We start from the raw sequence: 9740 nt of genomic DNA, 5'->3' as shown, positions 1-9740 counted from the left end.
TTAGTTTGTTCATAGAAAGTTTGCCTCTGATATGTTCTAGGAAAATGCCTTTCCAGATTCTCTTCTCATGTAGCATTTTTTACGATTCTGATACAGTTTCCAGTAAGGGATAGTACAACAGCCACAGTAACAGCCACAACATATTTTTTTAAATTATGCATGCTAAGAAGGAAAACCTACTTACAAATAATATCAAAATCTTAGCTTTCTGCATCATATTACATAGCCAGACATTTCTTCGATATTATGCACATTGATTCCATAGTATGGGAAGGATGGAGATTTTATGTATTTATTTTCAGGGGAAATTTTGGACTGAAGCCAGGAAACAACAGCTGGTCCTGATCCAGAGTTATCTGCTGAAACATGAGGAGGGGCTGCTGGAAAGTTAATGATCAATAAAACTTCTACTTTGAAAAGTTTCTTGTGTTGGAGATAAGGAAAAGACAGGAGAGATCACTCTACATTTAAAATAACCTAATGAATTAAAAAATGGCAAAATGGGAACTTGTAAAGAGATCTCACATACCAGCTGAGTGCTTTCATTCATATTGTAGAAATACAGTTTCTTTTTTCATGAGAGAAGTTCTGCTACCTTCTTGTGCAGAGTAAGAAGTCTGAATTCCTGAAGCATTTGACAGAGCAGGACATTAATTTCCTACCCAGCTCTGACAACAGCAGCATGGGAACAATAAAGCAAACTGGCCAACCAGTACTCTTCCAGTATTGCACCCAGGAAAGTAAAGGCACCATCTCTCCAGGAAAACATTTGAATAAAATAGCTAAGAAAGGTGGTAATCTGTGACACCAGAAAAACAGAGATTTATGAAATATTTGATACATTTAACATAACATTTTATACTAAAGATTTCCCCTTAATTATCTTGTGATTTTAATGATCCATGCATAGCTTTTAAGCACAGGCAAAGATTTATAGAAACATTGTGTTTAAACTTACATAAATAAGATCAATTCACAGAAGGGCTTGTTCTTAAGAAGGGGAGCAATGCTAACTACATAACAATAACATCTAACCTTTCAAAAACACTTTTCTGAAGGTTACACAAACAAGAATAATTTGAGAAGAACAGGAACCATTTAGCTGCCCTGGGAGGAATCCCATAAAGAAGCAGAATGAAATAAATACTGGGATTTTATTACAGCTTTTCTGTGTGTTCAATTTGAAAGTCTCCAGTGTTCAAATACATGGAAATTAGATCTGAAAACTCCTCCCAGCATCACTATTTAACGTCGTGAACATCTAGCACCCTCAGGCTAAACTCCTCATGTACTCATCCATGGATCAGGTCCACATTTGAGTCTCTCTATTCAGAAGTATCTCCCACTGCAGAAATGGCATTACCTACCAACACAGCAAACGGCAGTGTGTTATCTTGCTCTTTTTTGGGCTATGTGTTGTAAGCATAGCTCTTTACCTCAACAGAAAGCTCTACTCTCTCATTAGCAGCAGAACATGAAAAGAGGGAAAGGAGGGATGTCTTTCTCATTTAGGTTTCTCCAGAAGGCAAAACCTCCCGTTGGTAAGCTCCTCCCACTAATGTAGGAGGCAACCCATTGCCTAGATACCTCTTTGACTAGTCTGAAGCATTTCTTCCTTGGTTGTAGCTCCATGGACACTCATTCTGTGTATCTGAGGTTTCCTACAACATTAATGCAAATAATTAAGTGATACAATCTGCATCAGTACAGGCCATCATTAAGCAGCTTGCTTATAATGATGGCAGATAAGTGCAACGGCGATAACATATTTCAGTAAAGCAAAGACGCAGTATGTTAACTGCCAAAATGAATTCAGTTACTAAAGATGCATGTATAGTGTCCTGTTCTTGGCTTGTCAAAGAGCATTTCAGCCTAAAATATGTATATATGCGTATATGTGCATATGCCATCCCCTTCTTCCACTGAAGGATTATTTCATTCTACATATAAATAGTTATTAATGATGTACCAGGTACATAATCATAACTAGCTAGAGATCTAACATGCATTTTTCATAGTCCTCAGATTTCTGGTCTTTGTACAAGGAAGGCAGTACTGAGTCCTAATTAAATTCATAACCAAGAACGTTGTGATTACAAATTGTAAGGAAAATTCAACACATAACACATCCAACTGTCATGTTGAGCTGATGGAAGAGTAAGAACTCTTCAAAACTGAGTTTGAAAAAATACCTTACCTTTAAACAAACTTCTGAGGCTTGCTACAAGGTTTATTTTAGCCTATAAAGTTCACATGAGGAAGGGTAGTTATATCACATCTTATATCACAGGTATCACATCTATATCACAGGTATCTCTGGTTAACTGCTTGACTACCTTCTTTCCATCTCTGTCTTTTCTGCCCTCTCCCTTTACTTCCTTTATTCTTACGGTTTGCCTACACTGGGAATAATCTGATAATACAGTGTCTTGTTATTGCTCCCTTAGCAGGCACTGTATTTCAGAATAAAATGTGGCTTGCTTTCTAGAACGGAGTTTCCATGTGGGGAATTACCGCATCTTATCTACAGTGTACAGGTATAATTATTCAGGATTCCTTTACCAGTCATTTTCCCCGTACAGATGAGCACTTGACCTTCAAATATCCATCAACCTTAATACTATACAGCATAGAACAAAAACATATGTTTAGCTTATATAGAGAAACTACATTGGGTGCTTTCAGATCAAATGCCTGTCTATTTTTCCAACTGTTAATTGATCTAGTAAGAAATACAGCCTCTCTGCACCAACTTTGCCTGCTGACATCCCTAGTCCATCACAGCTACACCAGTTTAGATAACCAAACTCATCAGTGGCCTGCAGTGACCTGCCTGCGGGAGCTGTTGCTTTCTCACAACCTCACCGTGCTCCTAACTACACCTCCAACGCCCCCTCTCCAGCCCCCGTTGTGTAATCTGGTTGACCGATCTCCCTTCTCCATTTGGATAACATGCTTTTACGGCAGCCACAGGGGAAGGAGAAGATAGAGATAAAAAGCAAGTGCAGAGATCAAAGGCGTAACAGAGAGAGCTCTCCCTGAATTTACTAAACAACCAGCTGATGAAGCTTTTCCAAGTACCAGTGCACCTTTACGCATTTCTGTCTTGTTCCCCAGTGTCCCCTGCCCCTCCAGTACTTCTCACTCCCGTAAAGACATGCTCAATGTGTGCAGGGTTTATGCTCTCTGCCCTCTGTGTTTCATTTTTGCCTTGCGCATCCATTCTCGCTACCTGCTTTCTCATTTGTCATTACCATTGGCAAAACAGCAGAAGAGCCAAAAATCTATACATATCTATTGCAATACAGACATTTTCTGAAACCAGCAATCTCATAGCACCACAATAAACTGTTCATGGATGAACGACTTTAATGGTCCACTCCCATAAATTGGGTAATTTTTCTTAGATAAAAGCAAGCCATATAATTAGAAAAGGGAACTAGTTACTTGTAATGAAAGAATAATCAAATCACCATTAAAGGGAAATTAACTGCATTTATCTTAATTCTAGGGGCCCCACTGTTGCTTCCTGATAGGATACACTTCAGGAGGGTAAAATTTACTTGACAGTCTCAGTGACTTTTGCCACTCCTGTTTGTTCATGCAAACGGGGGGGGGGGGGGGGGGGGGGGGGGGGGGGCCTTTATCATGTTTTGGCAGAGCAAGTTGCATTTAACTGAACAAAGCCATTAAAAGGCTATTTGTTTCATTTCCATAAAAAAAGACACACCTCAGCTTTCAGGCATACCATTTAGCTCCACCTGGCTCCTCTGTCCTCCCACTTGCAAGTCACAATTGCTGGGACAAGGGAAAACAAGAGGCCCAAGGGAGACCTGCAACAGCTTTGTATCCAACCAGACCAGGGCATGGTACTCCTGGAGACCCCATGGGACTCCTCCACCAGCCTCTCTTGGCAGCTGCAGCACAGTGAGGCCCCAGGGCTTTGGAGCCACTTCACAAGAGGTTCACTGGACCTGCCTAGGACCAGTACTGACAAACCTGTATTTTTTATGCTAACAGCATGAAGAAGGGAATGGTTCTGTTCAGCCAGCATCCTCCCTCCCTCGCAGGCCAACAGGAGGAAAGGAAAGCTGTCTGAGGTGGGGACATAGCTCAACCCAGACAACACAGGTTTGACTCTGCTCCCCAGGGCCTTTTCCACTCCTCAGTACCACATGCCACAGAAGGAAAGGACGCAGAGAAACGCTGTTATGTGCAATAAAGTGGTACATATTGCACCCCCCAGAAAGAGGAGTGGAATTTAACATCAACTACCGTAGTAATAGTAGGGAAGAAAACGTGTCAGACAAAGGCTCAGATTTTACTACCTACCATGATCAGCAGCTGCTTCAGTGTATCAGACTACAGCAGCATTTACCCCACAGCAGATAGCAATATTCATCAATATCATCCTTCACAAGCAAAGACCAAATTACTCCCAGCATGGAGATACACTTATCCTGCAGCAAGTTAAACCAGACAAATGGCACTCAGCAGCAAAACTGAGGTTTGGTACCACCTTCCCACGCTGCCAGTCTCCTTCCTAACCCAAGTATTCCTTGATTCCTCTTCTCCCACCAGAAGAAAACAGTCTGCATGAAACAGCACCCATCATTAGTTACACACTCACAACTTCCTTCAGAAGCTTGTCCTCTCTGAATGATTAGTTTAACCCAGTAATGAACAAGCCATGCAAGCATTTTCAAAAATTTAAGAAGTCCTGTGGCCTTCCTCACAGCACAACACAGATATAATACAGAATCAGGCTAAGTAACATTCAAAGAGCTTGATCCCACTAGCTCGCATTTATTTTTTTACTTACTGGACTCTGCTGATGCTTTAGCCTCTTACATGGGTGACTTTTTATTTTTAACAGAAGTAAGTAGAAGAGCACTCATGCCAACCTCTAGCACCTTTACAATACAAACATAAAATGCAATAGTGTAGCAAAAGATCTTCTCCTTATCCCTTCATTCCCAAGTCCACAAACCAAGTGTGACATAAACAAATCTAAGTAGTATCTTACTTTGTCTAGAAAAGTTGTGACCATCATTTTAGTTCCTCTCCAAAGGCTTAGGAATGGTTTAGCTGTTTCTCACAGAGAAAATCACAGGCAATTCCAGTTTTCCCCAGGCTAGCAAAATTTTTTACCATTTTATTGATAAATTTCAACACCTAAAACCACCAGAGTGGCACCTTTAAACTCATCAAGAAGTTGGCCAGTTGGAAGTTAAGTCTTTTGCTGGTTTCTACTACCCAAATATGGAAAACCTAATGAGAAAACTCAATTTTAGTATGCTCAGTTGACATCTTAAAATTTGCTAGCAGAATTGCCTTAAGACTCCAGCTCTCACATAAGACTGCTAAATGTCCAGTCCTCCTAAGCAAGTCCTCTTCTCTGCCCGGAAGTTTTACTAGAAGTTGGGAAAAGAAAAGGGCGGAGGGTACAACTACAGAAAGAATGATAGTGAGGAGAACAAGATGGGGAGCATTTGGGCAGGAGTTGAGCAGAGGGCAGGATGCAGAAGGGGAGGAGATGGGACAGCAGTGTAAATTAGGGGGCAGACAACAAGGCAAAGAGGAGGGCAGGAAGTAGCTTGGGAGCAAAAGAGAAAACTCCTGTAACCGCCAGAACACAAGGCCTTTAGAAACAGGAAATACACATTCCCTCACCATTAAGCAAAGAGACATGAGACTAGTTGTAAAGAATCTCCATCCCACTCAAGGCAGGACACGAAATGAGTAAGTTTTTCTACTGCTACCCACGACAGGGCTATTTCAGATATTAAAGGAGTATGCTGCGGATCCAACGAGCTCAGTCATACTGATGTTCAGTGGCGGCCTGTGTAAATCCCATGACAGAATTCTGCTTTTTGGGGTTCGTGGTTTGCGTGTTTACCTTAATTCATGTGCTATGTGTCTACTTTGTGAGATGCTACCTTCATCTGCCACGGACCCATTGTACAGACTGTAGGGAAGGAAGCTGCTGTCCATACCATCTCTACCTATTTGCTACAGAGATGAAAAGCACGTGATGGAGGGGGCAGGTTCTGCTGGAAGAAAGAAAGGAGAGTCTTACAGTCATGGCAAATAACTGAGCCTCTAGAAAACTGGATTCTAACTCTGTCCTAAAGTTCACACAGAACTCTAAGGAATCATAGAATCATAGGATCATAGAATGCTTTGGGTTGGAAGGGACCTTTAGAGGTCATCTAGCCCAACCCCCCTGCGGTGAGCAGGGACAGCTTTAACCAGATCAGGGTGCTCTGAGCCCCATCCAACCTGACCTTGAATGTTGCCAGGGATGGGGCCTCCACCACCTCTCTGGGAAACCTGGTCCAGTGCTTCACCACCCTCATTGTAAAAAATTTCTTTCTTATGTCTAGTCTAAATCTATTCTTCTGTAGTTTAAATCCATTACTCCTTGTCCTGTCACAACAGGCCTTGCTAAAAAGATTGTCCCCATCCTTCCTGTAGGCCCCCTTTAAGTACTGGAAGGCTGCAATAAGGTCTCCTTGCAGCCTTCTCTTCTCCAGCCTCAACAACCCCAACTCTCTCAGCCTGTCCTCATAGGAGAGGTGCTCCAGCCCTCTAATCGTTTTTGTGGCCCTCCTCTGGACCCTCCCTCTCCAACAGGTCCATGTCCTTCTTGTGCTGAGGGCCCCAGAGCTGGACGCAGTACTGCAGGTGAGGTCTCACCAGAGCAGAGTAGAGGAGCAGAATTTGCATTATTCCTCATTTTTCTCCCACACCCCAATTGAGTAATTTGTGGTGTGAGCTGCTAAGATGCTGAATATGAGTAGGTGCATCTGAAGTCAGTGGGAGGTGGGCTTTCAGCACGTGTCGAGTAGCATAAAGCATTTACCACCCTGGAAATAAAGGTCTTCGATTTAGTGTTTACCACTCTGGAAATTAAGGTCCTCTATTTCTCCATATAGGTATCCAGAAGGGTTGATATTTTTCATTTCCTGGACATAAGACAAGATAATGCCAACCATTCCATAATGGTGTGACAAGAGTAAAGTCATTAATGGTTAGTAGGATGATAGCACTCCTGAAACGCTCTCAAGGAAACTTTTTTTTTTATTCAATGAAGGATAATTCTATACAGTAAACTGTGTATTAAATTATACATGGAATAAGCAATAAAATAAACACTAAATAGAAACACAGAATTGGAAAGCTCCTGGAGTTTAGTCCTCTGCTCTCTCAGACAACTACATCACACAAGCACTTTTATAAATTGATCAGGCTCCACTTTCAAAGTGGATGGGCTTCCTGCCCTCAGCACAGGGAAGCCGTTCCACAGCCTCATTGCTCTGAAAATTCCAATTCATCTAATTCACAGTCTAAATTCATTAATGTCCATTTTACACACATTTGCCTGCCATTTAAATAACAATTCTACATCCATGTTGTTTACTCTCTTTTCAAGACAACATCAAATCTCCTCTTAATCTTTATTTTGCTAAACTAAACACCACAAATTCTTTGAGCCTTCTTTCACAATAGCTCCCCAAAGAACATCATTCTTACTTAGCGATAGGGTTCCTCTGGGGAAATGAGCTTATGGCTATATGATTAAAAACCATATCACAGTGCAGTCTTAAGTCACATAAGCCCACAGGACCCAAACCTGAAAAGCAAGTAGCTGCAGCACACTGTAGGTCTGCAGCCAGACACACAGGCCACGCAGCTGCTCTGCACGTGTGTATCAGACTCTACATCACACGTGCAGTTAAGTCTGGATCCGTCTCACAGCTCTATGCAGACAGACTTGCTATGCCCAGCACTTCCCAGCTTTTAAGATGGTTCTGCATTTCTTAATGCAACCTCTCAGCAGGTGGGAAAGAGATGTAATCTAAATTACATGAGGCTAATTCTAACACTTTCCCCATTTTTGAGGGGAATCAGTGAAGGTGGGAGCCTTGATTAGGTCAGCTGTCCTTCCTCAAATAAAACCCACTCATCCATGCCATATAGGTGGAATGGTTAGTTTTATCTCTGATGGAGACATGACGTTAATCAAAAATGGTTTTGTTGCACAATCAGTCAATTTTGGTCTTTACCTCATGTGTAAATGAAGATAATCATTAGCGACAATGAGAATGTGAAAATGAGAGAGTATCCTACTGACAAGGAAGATTAAAAAGGCAACCTAAAACTGTAGCAGGTTGCCAAGACAGTAATTTCTGGGGTAGAGTAATACATTTCCATAAAGCTTTCTGAAAGAGTTTCATTAACTTTGAAAAGGGTATTATCAATAGGTCCTTTTTTGTAATGGAATAAACACTTCCCAAACTCAAATGACAAAGACAGTGGCTTGTACACAGCATAGATCCAATTTCCACGTACATAATCCCAGTCCCAGTCCAAACACAGATCAAGAGCTTTACGAGTTGAGACAATAACATCCTGGGGTTGATTCAGAGGATTCATCATCCCATCTGGATGCTGAAGTTCCTCAGCATGACTATATTTGGTGATGCTGAAACCAAAGGTGAGCAATCTCATCAATTCACGCAGAGACTCGGTACTGCACAACAACATCGGCGAACCCCGTCTAGCCTGGAGTCCGGACAGACCGGATGCTTTTGATCCACGCCTGGATTTTGTATGCTGAATGCTGGGACAAACAGCACAAACTCGCTGCGTCCTTACAGCATCCTCTGAGGCTCAGGCAGCGTGAGTGCAGACAAAATCATGCATCCACTCAGCCAGTGGACATACATACTCATTTTGGACATACATACGGCAATAGGTGCCTCACGTTTATCCACTCACGGATGGATAACATTTTATTATTCATATGTCATAGCATGGACCTAAAATTCCAGTCCATGCCCACCACATCTCTGACCTCTGGAAAATCAAGGTGAAATCGAGAGGGGGGAAAAGAAGTAAATATATCGATTGCTGGTCATGCAAAATGCTTGCCTCCCTCCGCACGGGGCCTCGGGAAAATGAACTCTTCAGGTACACTTTCCTGTCACCCCGGTGCCAGCGGCAGCGCGCAGCCATCCTCACTTGAAAATGGCTTTTGAGACCCTGCCACCGGGAAAAAAAATAAAAACGCGTCAGGAGCAGAGTCTCTACGAAATCCCTGCCGCCTCCACGCCGGGCCGGGGCACAGGCAGGGCGGGGCGACAGGCCGCGCCGAGCCCCTCCGCCCCGGCCGCGGGAGCGCGGGCTCCGTCCCGCCAGAGCCGCTCCGGAAGGGCCCGGCGGCCGCTGCCGGCCCGCCCCGCCCCTGCCGCCGGCCCCGCCCCGCCCGAGCCGCCTCAGGGGCAGCCGGGCCGGGCCGCGCTCGCCGCCCCGCTCCCGCAGGAGCCCCCGCCCGCCGGCGGCTGCGGGGAGAGGCGGGCCGAGGGCGCGGCCACCCGCAGGCGGCGGAGCGGCCGCTGCCCCTTCGGGCGGCGAAGGGGCGGCAGGGTGCGCGGCGGGGCCGCCTGGCCTGGCCTGGCCTGGCCTGGCCTGGCCTGGCCTCGGACCCCCCCGCCCCGCCCCGCCGCGGGCACCGCCTGGGCCGGCGCCTCCCACCCGGAGCCCCCCGGGCCGCCCCCGCACCGCCCCGCGCCGCGTCCGGGCCCCGGCCGCCGGGGGATGGGGGCGGGGAGGGGCGGGGGGGGGGGGGGGTTGTAGCAGCATCACCATGGCGACAGTGACGTCATTTCACCCTGGATCTAATTGGAGGAAACCCCGTGGCTCCAGCCGCAGCCCACGGGCCAACCGAGCTCGTG

This window comes from Pelecanus crispus, chromosome 3 (genome assembly GCF_030463565.1).
Source record: "Pelecanus crispus isolate bPelCri1 chromosome 3, bPelCri1.pri, whole genome shotgun sequence".
NCBI classification, from domain to species: Eukaryota; Metazoa; Chordata; class Aves; order Pelecaniformes; family Pelecanidae; genus Pelecanus; species Pelecanus crispus.
This window is presented reverse-complemented; position numbering follows the sequence as displayed.